A 12944-nucleotide genomic window follows, 5' to 3' on the forward strand; every position below is an offset into this window, starting at 1 on the left:
AGGCACTCACACAAGCATCACACACATGCAGACATAGCAACATCCACTGCCTCCACTGTGTCCCCCTCCTCCTCGTCTCCCTCCTCCCTCCCAGTCTCGTCTCCACTCACACCTGCATGCACTACAACTACAGCCACTACTTACATCACCAGCACACCCACCACCACACCCCGCTCACATGCAGTCACCACCCCCACTACCATTCACACACCCCCTGTGTCCTCTCCCAGTGTGTCTGTGACGCCACCTCCCAAGATACACAAACGCAGGCACACACCCACCCAACAGCCATCCACCTCACGACAGCCTCCACCCAAATCACCAAACGTACACCTATTACAACCACAACCTCTTCCTCCAATCCCAAACCCCCTCCATCTACCCGTCCCAGTGTTCCTAAGAAACCTTTCCTGGCCACCCTTGACCTCTTTCCCTCACCTCCAGCACCCCGTCAGTCTCCTAGGGCCCGACTCTCCAGGTCCCAACCTAGCACCTCAGTCGCAACATCGGCGGGACCAGTTTTGCCAGTAGTCACCAGATTCTGGAGTGCACCACGAAGCAGGGCAGCCAGGGTGGCAAGGAGCCACAGCACGGACAGTACCCCACCTGTCAAGCATCAGAAGTTGGGCAGTGCCCTGCGGGAGAGGGGGAAGACACCAGCCACCAAAGCCGCTCCCAGAAGTACAGGTGGGAGTGTGGAGTCAGCTGCGACACCTTCCAAGGTGGGGAAGGGGCAGAAGAAACCCGGCAAGTCTGGGAAGATCAGCACGGCGGAGAAGACCGCCATCAGCCCCGCTGCCCAGGAGCCAACCGCCAGCAGCCCCGCTGGCCCAGACAGGACCGCCAGCAGCAGCCCTGCTGCCCAGGAGGCGACTGCCAGCAGCCCGCAGGCCCAGACAGGACTGCCAGCATCGCCCCGCTGGCTCAGACAGGACCGCCAGCATCAGCCCGCTGACCCAGAAAGGACCGCCAGCATCAGCCCCACTGCCCAGGAGCCGACCGCCAGCAGCCCTGCTGTCCAGGAGGCGACCACCATCAGCCCCGCTGGCCCAGACAGGACCGCCAGCATCAGCCCCACTGCCCAGGAGGCGACCGCCAGCAGCCCCGCTGTCCAGGAGGTGACTGCCATCAGCCCGCTGGTCCAGACAGGACCGCCAGCATCAGCCCCGCTGGCCCAGACAGGCCCGCCAGCATCAGCCCCACTGGCCAGACTGGACCGCCAGCATCAGCCCCGCTGTCCAGGAGGCGACCGCCAGCAGCCCCACTGGCCCAGACAGGACCGTCAGCAGCTGAAGCGCTGCCAAGGACACCGCCGCCACAATCACCGCTGCCAAGGACACCGCCGCCACAAGCACCACTGCCAAGGACACCGCCGCCACAAGCACCGCTGCCAAGGACACCGCCGCCACAAGCACTGCTGCAAAAGACACCACCGCCACAAGCACCGCTGCCAAATACACCACCGCCACAAGCACCGCTGCCAAGGACACCGCCGCCACAAGCACCGCTGCCAAAGACACCGCCGCCACAAGCACCGCTGCCAAGGACACCGCAGCCACAAGCACCGCAGGCCCATGAGCGCCAAAAGCACTGACGCTACTGAGGCCGCCACAAGCAGGATGAAGCACTCTGGGCACCAAGCCCCCTCCAGAACCAGTGGAGAGATACATCCACTACCCCAGTTCTTGGCAGGATGAAGCACTCTGGGCACCAAGCCCACTCCAGAACCAGTGGAGAATGTTATCCACTTGTGAGACTGTGGCTTTGCACTCCCCAGGATTGAACAGTGGGCAACCCACCCACTGTAGAGACTTGTGAGACTGTGGCTTTGCACTCCCCATGATATAGCAGTGGGCAACCCACCCACTGTAGAGACTTGTGAGACTGTGGCTTTGCACTCCCCAGGATTGAACAGTGGGCATAGGGCCCCCTCATGGATTTGGCCTCGTGCACTCAACCGGCTGAGGTGCCCCCCCTTTCCTTTCCCCCTGAGGTGCCTGTTTTATTTCTATCTGATGCCCCTACAGTGTTCTCTCCGTCATGTTCGGGTATCTTGTGTGGGCCTCGTCCATGCAGTGTGCGCCCAGTGGTCCATGAACTTTAAGGGTGGAATACCCTGGACTAATATTCATGGTGTATATTTTTGTAAATAGTGTATGTATATTATTTGACTACTGAATTTTAATAGATTACAAACATTCAAATAATTTCCTTTTGTCTTCGCATTCTTCCGGGGGTTTGGGGGTGCAACTGTAATGTATCATGCTGTATTAGTGTGTGTGTTGTCGTGGGTGAGGGTAGGGGTGTTGCGTTTTGCGTGTGTGTGTCACTGTTTTTTCCCGCCCCTGTGTCATAGGTGCAGTACTCACCGTGGTCTTCGCCGCCGGCGTTCGTGCTCCTGGTCGAGGAGCAGGAAGATAAATGCTGGCAGAATTTGGAGCTCGGGTTCCATGGCGTCCTGGTTCCTCGTGGGGTGTGCAGAGGTGAGCGTTTTCCCTTTGAAGTCCTGTTTCCACCGTGTTTTTGTTTGCGGTGAATCCGCCCCGGAAAAGGTGGCGGATTGGTAGGTTGTGATACTATGGGCAGTACATTGTCTCCCGCCTGTCTGTTGGCGGTGACCGTCGCGCTTTTTGTTTGTACCGCTATTTATTTCCGCTGGCCTGTTGGTGGTCTTACCGCCGCTTTAACACCGACCGCCAGGGTTGTAATGACCACCTAAATATATATTCTTGATACTAAAGACAGTTATTTTACCAGAATCTTGTTTATGTTTTCAAAATATTTTATTGGTGTTTTTTAATAACGAGAAAACAATACAGGGAGCAAACAAAAAGGGGCAAAAATTTAGAAAATGGGTACAATTGTCGAGATGTGGATAAAAGAAATACATAATATCACAATTACAATTTTGGCAGAACATTTCGTGAATTAATTTGTACAAAAAAGTTAATATGTCAAATTGGAGAGTTGATTTGTGTAAATGTAAATGACGATAAGTGATGGAATACGACGTATGTGAGGTCAGGCATTGTTGGTGTGTGTGAGGCGTTAGGGGTATGGATGATTCTTGTGAGGTGCGCTTTAAAGGTATGTATGAAACATTCATGTCATTATAGGTGTAGGCTGAGACAAAAGTTAAAGGCAGTGTGGGGTAGTGGAGGAAGTGGGGGATAAGAGGGAGTCATGTGAGCCAATAGAGGAGTTACTACACTGTGGATGGTATCAGGGGATGAGATCCAGTGGTAAGTAGATATTGGAAGTGGCGGGTTTCCCATTATGAGGATAGGCTACGGTGTCAAAGGTGTAGTGTCTCCCATATATGATGGGAGGTTATAGGGTGACCTTTATTGAGGGATTGGGTTATACGTGTGCTCCTTAGGTAGGTAACCCAAGCCCAAGCCCACCAGATATGGTATGATACATTGTTGCTAGATTTCTAATCGATCAGTATCACTTTGCTGGCAATAGTGAGCAGGAGGTCAAGAAGGAGAAGGCGGGTTCGGAAAAATCAATTAGAGGGTTTGCAAAGTGTGGTCCCAAGATGTAAGTGGTGAAGATAGTGGAATGGTAGTCTTAAAAAATAAGTTATAATTGGGAGGAGATGTCTTCCCAGGAGAAAAACATATGGGAGCAAGAGTAGAAAACATGTTCTTTTTCCTCAGCTGATGAGTCCCATGCCCAGCACGTGTTGGAGTATTTGAGCTTTAGTTGGAACAGTTTAGTGGGGGTCCAGTAGAGGAGGTGTGCGGCAAAGCATTTGGTCTGGAATAATGAGGGAATTAGTTTGTGTTTGAGTACGTTAGATCCAGTTTGGTGGAACAAACCCTTTGGAGGACAAGTGGGGAGACCATTGCAGTAGTGGGGCCTGGCATGGGGTCTTAGTAGTAGTAAGTAGTTAGTAGATTCTAGAGGCAGTGTGGCCACTCATGAGTATCAGTATAAATTTTTGTAGTAGAGGTGAATTGTGGAAAGGATCTAGCTTGGAAATTTTGGCTTTGATTTCTAAAAAGTCATAAAAATCCATGTTTGAAAGGTTATACTTGTGTTGTAAGGAGGCAAATGAGAGAAGTTCAGAGTTTACGTAAAGATTTGATATTGTTAATATTCTTTTGGCTATCCTATTAGACCAATGGTTAATGAGTTGGGGATTTGTAGATTTTTATTGTTTTATAAGTACGTGAGAAAGGAATTGTGGATATTAATTGCAAGTGCTGTGTCCAGGGTAAATTTTAAAGTGCCTTTAAATTTCCTGGAGAGGTTGTAAGGGTGGTGTGTCAGGTTGGTTCTCAGCGAGAAAAGGTAGCTATTGAGGACTCCACATCAAGCCAAACAGGTTTTTCTTAATTGGTTAGTTTGGAGCCACCATGAACCGTAGACAGCTTAGTATGCAGTTTGATAAGTATTCCAACTTGGGAAGTTGCAACTTTCTAGTTTGGGTGGTGTTCTCAGGTTTTTAAGACTAATTTTAGGTTTTTGATTCCCTCCAAATGAAGTTTGAGACAGCCTTATTAATCTTGAGGAAGAAATCTGGGGAGAGGAGAACATACTAGATAGAACGCTAATCAGCGGTGATACTCTCATCATTATGGTTTCGAGTCTACCCCACCAGGAGATATGTTTTGGTGACCATGTAGAGAGTAGGTCCTTTATTTCATTGAGGGTCTTACTTTCATTGATGGAGATAGATTCAGAAAAGGTCCTTGCAAAATCATATCCTCAGATATTTGATATCGCACTTCCATTTGAACTTAGATGAACCATTTATCAAGGGTTTGCCTTGCACATTCTGTGGAAGGATCTCAGATGTGTCCATGCTCATAGAGGTCATCATATTTAATATCACAGGGATGGCAGGGGTTCTGTAAATAACAAAATGTAATTTGCATTTGCAGCTGTTTTGTATGGTATATTGTTGAATGAGATGTCTTGAATGTCAGGGGGATCATTTAACATTGGTAGGAGAGGGTCAATGGTGAGTAGAAATAATAAAGGCAATTAGGGGCAGCCTCAACAGGTTCCCTGTTGTAGTATTAAGGATTGGGACAGGGCTCCATCAGCTCTAATTCTGGCCAAAGATATGGGTATAAGGCCATGGTCATTGCGGTAAACTCTTCCCCTAAGATGTGTCTCGAGATAACAAACAGCTTCCAGATATGGCCACAAGACTTTATCAATAGCCTTTTTTGCGTCTAAGGCTATAGCCACTGCTGGGGAGGAGATTAGGCTGGCAGCTTTCTCGATGACATGAGAGAAGAGGCAGATGTTGTCGCTGGCCAGGTGTCCTTTGATAAAACATGATTGGGTGGGATGAACTAGCTCGGGAATCAAGTGGCAAGGTGGTTTGCAAGAAGTTTGCGTATACCTTTGCTTCCATATTTATGAAGGATATAGGTCTAAAGTTCCTAGGGTCAGAGTGATTCTTCCTGCCCTTGGGTATGACCACAAAAGGGGCCTCGGAGGCAGTCCCTGATACAGAACCAGAAGTAGCAAAGAGGGCTAGGGCCAAATCTAGTGTGTCAATGATTGTAGGGGCAAAGGTTTTGTAAAATTAAATCGGAAAACCATCCAGTCCCAGTGCCTTAACACATGGATACTTTTAATGGTGTGGTTAATTTCTTCTCTGGTAAGCGGTCTGGCTGGTGACATTCATTCACAGTTGATGATTTGGTTAATGGACAAGGTGTGGTTGAATTCTAAGCAGGCGTTAAGGGGAATGTTGACAGAGGGGGTGTATAATTTAATATAGAAATGCTGGAAAACCGTAAGTATTGTTTCTGTTGATGTTTGCAACTTATTTTGTTCATCTTTAACGATCTGGATAAGGTTCCCATTGTGCCTGAATTTTAGGCAGGCCACCAGGGACATTCCAGCTTTAAGCTAGTAGAATCATGTTTTGCCCTTTTGGGTATGAACTGATAAGTGTGAGTATTTGCAAACTATAAACTTGAATTCATATTTAAGACATTTTAGAATAGTCATTAGTTTCCCTATAACTCAGGTCTTTAGCTTTTATCTCTGCTGTTAATTGATCTAGGGAGGACTTAGTTTGTTTTTCTGGGATATTTGGCTTATAATTTGACCTTTACATTAGCATTTTAGGGAGTCCCAATGAATTATTGAGGAAGATGTAGGCTCTTCATTTATCTGAATAAATTGAGATAACTCATCATGGAGCTCCTTGACCATGTCTAAATCTTTCAGGATCTCTATGTTCATCAGCCACGCCTTCACTTTGGGGGTGGGAAGGAGTTGGAGAGGTGTTGAGATGGCGACGTGGTCTGAAATAGGGCTTTATGGAGGCTAAGAAGGAATGTTGGAAAAGAGTGGAGTCTTTTATACGACAATCAGTTCTTGAAAATGTGTTGCGTGGGGGAGAACAAATGTAAAATAACTGTAATTGGGGTTGTGAAGTCTCCAGACATCTATTAGTTTGTAAGCTGAGCACAGGGCATGTAGTGATTTGTGGGATGTTGGATTTTTGTATTTAAAAGGCAGATTTTCTGTCTAAAGGAGGGTCCATTGGGAGGTTAAAGTCGCCACAAAGAACAATCCTTGCTTTCAGGGAAAAATGTATGGGTTTAGCAGAGAGGTTGTCCCAGAACTTGGGGTCATCTATAATGGGGGCATATATGTTCACCGTGTGTAAATCTGTAGTGGTATTTTGTAGTTGTATTATTAGCCATCTGCTAATTTTCATTATCTAGTTCTGGTGAGATAATTGAGAGGCCAGAATTGTTGGAAATCCCATTAATTTGGAGATTGCAGGAGAGCAGGCAATGTCTGACACACCCCAAGCGCATGGATAGAGCTTCTTGATATCCAATTTTTGTCTCTTGTAAAAAGACCAAGTCGCCCTTAAAAGAGTGGCAGTAGTCAGAGAATGTTCTCTGATTTCTGGGTTTGTAAGTCCTTTAGCATTAAGGGAAAGCACCTTAAGCATTGCAGTGTTTTGTTCAGCCATTGATGTACTGAGGGTTTGTAGTGGGCATGGTATTATGAGTAACCATTAATTTGGGTTTGTGATGATCGCATGACTCAGGGTAGGGGTGAAGCAAAAAGTTATAAATGGTGTTTAGAGTAGAGTGAGGGGTCATGGGGAAACCAGCTGCTCTCCAAGAGGGAGAGAGAGTCTCAAAACGACAAGGTGTAGAGTGTGGGACAGTGGGTATCTTTTGCAAAAGGCAAAGAACAGTAAGGAAGGCACAGGCCCACTGCAACAGTGGCTTGTTGGTATTATATCAACAACAACAACAACAAGGCTCTGACGTGCTATAAATGTATACATAAAGTGTTTTTCAACTTAATACAACTCTATGCAGCAGAAATGTCTAGGCAAATAACTTTCACAACTATGAGCAGGTACATGTGGTGATGAGAGACATTTTATTGAGACATTATAACGGACTGTATGACAGTGATGTACAAATATATTATGAGGGATCATAAAGTATTGTGGAACATTATAAGGCATCATGAATTATCACACAGAAGGCACTGAGTTGCAGTGTAAACTGAAATAGTAGGGTGCCTTGTAAACTCCATTGTAGAATGTAAAAGTGGGGGGCACAAGATCTAAGCATACAAACAGTGTATAGGGTTATATAGGCACCTTAAAAGGAGACATTATATAGGCACTGTGTGATGTTAGTGTGCATATACCATATGGTTATGGAGTTTATGAGACATGTGAAACATTACAGAATTCTGAAATATTGTGGAACATTGTGTATTATAGAACATTAATTCTTAAGTATTATGAAGTAATATCAAATATTATAGAACAATATGGGACATATTATGAGACACAATAGGATGTCCTAAGGTATAGGCAGAATGTCCCGCACTGCAGATTAAGTCAGCTTGTGGAGTGCAAGATTTAAGATTGTCTGTCTAAAGGACAGTCCATTGGGAGGTTAAAGTCTCCACAAAGAACAATCCTTGCATTCAGGGAAAAAAAGTAGGGGTTTAGCAGAGAGGTTGGCCCAGAATTTGGGGGCATCTTTAGTGTGGGCATATATGTTCACTGTGTATAATTCTGTAGTGGTATTTTGTAGTTTTATTATTAGCCATCTGCTAATCTTCATCATCTGGTTCTGATGAGATAATTGAGAGGCCAGAATTGTTGGAAACCCCATTAATTTGGAGATTGCAGGAGAGCAGGCAATGTCTGACACCCACCCCATGTGCATGGACAGAGCTTCTTTATATCCAATTTTCATCTCTTGTAAATAGATCAAGTCGCCCTTAAGAGAGTGGCAATAGTCAGAGAGGTTTCTCTGCTTTACAGGGTGGTTAAGTCGTTTGGCATTAAGGGAAACCACTTCAAGCATGGCAGTGTTTTGGTCAGCCATTGATGTATTGAGCATTTGTAGTGGGCATGGTATTATGAGTGACCATTAATTTTGGTGCGCCATTGAGGGTTTGTGGTGATCGCATGACTCTGGGTAGGCGTGAAGCAAAAAGGTATAAATGGTGTTTAGAGTAGAGTGATGGGTCATGGGGAAAGCAGCTGCTCTCCAACAGGGAGAGACAGTCTCAAAACGAGAAGGTGTAGAGTGTGGGACAGTGGGTATCATTTGCAAAAGGCAACTATTAGAAGAGTAATAGTGACTTGTTGGTATGATATCAACAACAACAACAACAAGGCCCTGACGGGCTATAAATGTATACATAAAGTGTTTTTCAACTTAATACAACTCAATGCAGCAGAAATGTCTAGGCAAATAACTTCCGTAACTGTGAGCAGGTACATGTGGTGAATAGATAATTTTATTGAGACATTATAACAGACTATATGACAGTGATGTACAAATATATTATGAGAGATGATAAAGAATTGTGGAACATTATAAGCCATCATGAATTATCACACAGAAGGCACTGAGTTGCAGTGTAAACTGCAACAGTAGGGAGCCTTGTGAGCTCCATTATAGAATGCAAAAACGGGGGGCACAGGATCTAACTGTACAAACAGTGTATAGGCTTATATAGGCACCTTAAAAGGACACATTATATAGACACCCTGTGACGTTAGTGTGCATATAATACATGGTTATGGAGCTTATGAAACATTACAGAATTCTGAAGTATTGTGGAACATTGTGAAACATTATGAAGTAATATGAAGTGTTATAGAACATTCATTATGAAGTATTATGAAATAATATCAAATATTACAAAACAATATGGGGCATAGTATGAGACATTACAGGGCACCCTAAGGTATAAGCAGAGTGTCCCACACTGCAGATTAAGTCAGGTTGTGGAGTGCAAGATTTAAAGGTCAAGACCATATGTGAAAATCAAGTATTTAGGTGGTTGTGGGATGTATGTTGTTTTCAACCATGACCACTCTGGGAGACTTCTATGTGGGTTTCCAGAGAGTTATGTAGGGGAACTTGTAATTCATTGGGTTCTGAAAAGACATAAGTCTTGTCTTGGTAGATTATCTTGAATTTGGAAGGGCCTATAAAAGAATTTTGGATTGCTCTATCAATCAGTGGTTTCTTAAGAGCTAGAAAGCCTTTCCTTTTGGCAAACATATTTCCTGCGTAATCTTGGGAGATGCTGATCCTTGTGCCCTGCCAGGAGATCGATTTAGTTTTTTTGCATATGCGATAGGATACTTTCTGTATATTGGTAGCACAAGGTCACAAAATTAGTGCCCTTGGGGTAGACCTGTGTTTAGGTTCATAGGAAGGCACCCTATCGGCATGCTCAATTTAGAAGTCCCTGTTGAGTGTAACTCCCAAGGTCACCGAAATCCATGTTTCCAGGAAGGTGATCATAGAAGGAGCTTCTGTTCCTTCCGGTAAACCAAACATTCTGAGGTTCTCTCTCCTATTGTGGTCTTCCAGATGGGGAATTTCATGTTTGAGAGTAGAGAAAGAATTGTTGTGCTTCAGTAGATATTTGGATTGCGCTGTGAGGCGGTCTTCCGTCATGCATATTCAGCTTGTGCCACTTGATACTCTCAAGTTTAGTTCTTTGAGGTCTTTTCTGATTGCAGCTACTTCTGTTTGCCAAATGTTAGTGTTGGTGTTTGTGCTTTGAGCAATGTTGTGGACATCTTTTATTTTTTTAAGAATCATCTCCAGAGTGGACTGTTCTCATACTTATCTTTAACAGGTGACTTAGGGTTCAAGGCTTCATGTTTGGACTTTTTTATCCACTTTTCTTTATCTTTGAATGTTTTGTGGTCCCTCTAGTCTGCCATGCCTGCAGCGTATCATTTGCCTTTTGAGAGAGCAAGAATGTGAAATATTAAGGAAGTGATAGTGCCAGATCGTTAAATAAGTAGGAAACCAGTTAGTTGGTTAACTAGATATGCGATTGTGAATGACGAGAGATGTAGTCTTCCCAGATTGACTGGAGATTGTGCTGGCCAAGTTGATTGATTAAAAAAAATGAGTGACAGTGGCAAGCCATCAATCAGAAGGAATATGAGGGATCTGTAACAGAAGTGCAGGGTTGTATCTACTATGTCCGCACCACCCTTTCAGTATTTTATAGATATAGGTTGCTCCTTCTAGTACATAGTGGGGTTGTTTATGGAATTGGGTTGCTTCAGGTTATCTGAGCTCAAACATCCATCACAATGTCCATCACATATCCATCATATATCCATTGTGTGTCTCTCAGAAGCCCATACAAGATGTGCATCAGAGCACTAGTTAGAGTGTTGGCCAAGTACTAGTAGTATATTGTGTGGTAGGGCACTCTAAATGGGTTACTGAGTGCTGGAGCTGAGGCCTGAAGGTCATGAGGCTTACATACTAGGCCAGAAAGGATCACACAATAGGAAACGATCAGCGCATACCCGTGGCACCAGCATAGATCCGTCAAATAAAAGTCCAGACCACAGTCACAGAACACAGTTTCAGATCAGTCTCAGTTCACAGTAAAGCGTGGTGGGGGCCTTTTGTTGAATCAAGAGTAATTTCGGCCATTGGGTGCATTCTAGGTGCTGAGGTTAAGGCCTACGGGCCATGTGGGCCACACGACAAGTCAGCAGGGGCTGCCAGGTGTGAAAACAAATCGCAGTGTGCTGTGCTAGATAATAACAAGGATTCATCTCACCATGCTAAGGGGGCCTTGTGATGGGTGCCGTATTAGTTGATGGGGCCTTTGCAGACATGGGATTTGCTGGATTACTTGTGTGCAGCAGCAGACTTAGGAGCTTCATGCTCAGCTTCCAGTGAAGGGATGGGTGCTGTGATTTTGTGTTTGTGTGGGTCACGGCATGGCTGTCGACAGGTTGGTCTCCTGGGATCTCGGGGCCTCAAAGGACTCTAAAGTAGGTTCAACAACATGTCGAGGCAGTAATCCTCATGGAAAGCCTAAGAGGTGTTCAGTACCAAAAATTCAGGCTGTTGATGCAGCAAGCTCATCTTGTGCTGACACTAACCACGCCCCCCTATTTCACCAAACTTTTAAGAGCAGGACTGATGACAGTACACACATTGACCCTTACTGGCACCATATGTATTTAGGTCTTTTCCGGGGGAATAACTGACATTATCAGTGTTAAACATATGAAAACATGTTTGAATTGGACCAAAGATTTCTTAGCAGCCTCTGCCGATGCTGGCTAGTCATGCTTAATTTTTATCTCTACTTTTTCCCTATTTTTGCTATTTTCCATTCTTTCAATTTCTCCCTTTCTGCCTTTTATTTCATAGTATGAGTCACTGCCCGATGATGTAGAATATACCAAGGGCCCCAACATTAGAGGCTGGGCCCACCACCGGGCGCCCTCAGCACAAATTAAACCATGGTGATTCTGCCATTTTTCCTTACTGTCCTGGCACTGTGCTTTCAGAAGACTCACTTTGTTTTCTTAATTCATCAATTATAGTTGTATTTGAGCAATCAAGGTTCACCTATCGAGATCGTCATTCATTTAGGTTCAGGTACAGCATAACAATAGTAATCATAGGTGACTGTCAGTCATAACTAGGTCTCTCAAAAAGATGTTACACAGGATCGGTGAACATGAGCTTTTCACAGGATAATCAGTGAATGTAACTGTGAAGAGTTTCTAATCGCCAGTTCCAATAAGGATTACCAGGAAAGGTTAAAAAAATAGAAACTCAGAAATGGCAATACATGTTACAATATTTCAGTGTCACTTTGGTAGTGAGAGTAGGTGAGATGACTATGGCTATCAGAGAAGAATTAAAACTTGTTACACTCAGGAACCAACAAGGACCTTTTTTGGTCCGTATAGGCTTGGATTATTTGGAATGGTGAGGAAAGAATCAGTGGCACTGAAACCTAGAGCAACACAAAATGTCAAGAAGACTTAAGGCCTAGTTAGTTCATGTATTTCTCCAGACACTTTTACAATTTCCTGCCTTAACATAGGATGGACGTATGCAACGACAAAGTTGAAAAAGTGGAAAGTAATAGGGTTATAGAACCAGACAGTATTGGTAAAAGCAAGTTCAGTGGGCAGATCTACTCACGCAGGCTGCATCAACTGCATTTTTTCAGACATTTTGTTGACATTTTCCTGGAGTACTAGCAATATCATTCTGGCACACCTTTTCCTTGATCGATAGTCTTCTGTATAGAGTAGAAAGGGAATACCTTCTCTCCAGATGATGACTCTCTTCAGAATGTAGGTCAGTGGACATTTATGCATCTTTTCACCAGAGCTGGGTCATAGCTCACAAGGGGATGATATGCAGGAATACTCCTTCACATTGTAAGAGGTACAACACACAGGTCCCACAGGTCAAGGAGATGCTGTCAGCCTCCAGATGGCCTGGATCACTGGGTTCAGCATTGACTCTCTTTCTGAAAGTTTGCGATGAATCCAACTTGCAATCAGGTTCAAGGGCTTTGAAACCCTGACAGGAGCCAATGAGATGAAGTAGAAGTTTCAGGTTTCCCTTTGGCTTTCTATACCAAAGACTAATCAAATCTGGACATGGAAACTA

Source organism: Pleurodeles waltl, chromosome 6, assembly GCF_031143425.1.
Source record: "Pleurodeles waltl isolate 20211129_DDA chromosome 6, aPleWal1.hap1.20221129, whole genome shotgun sequence".
In the NCBI taxonomy this organism is placed as follows: Eukaryota; Metazoa; Chordata; class Amphibia; order Caudata; family Salamandridae; genus Pleurodeles; species Pleurodeles waltl.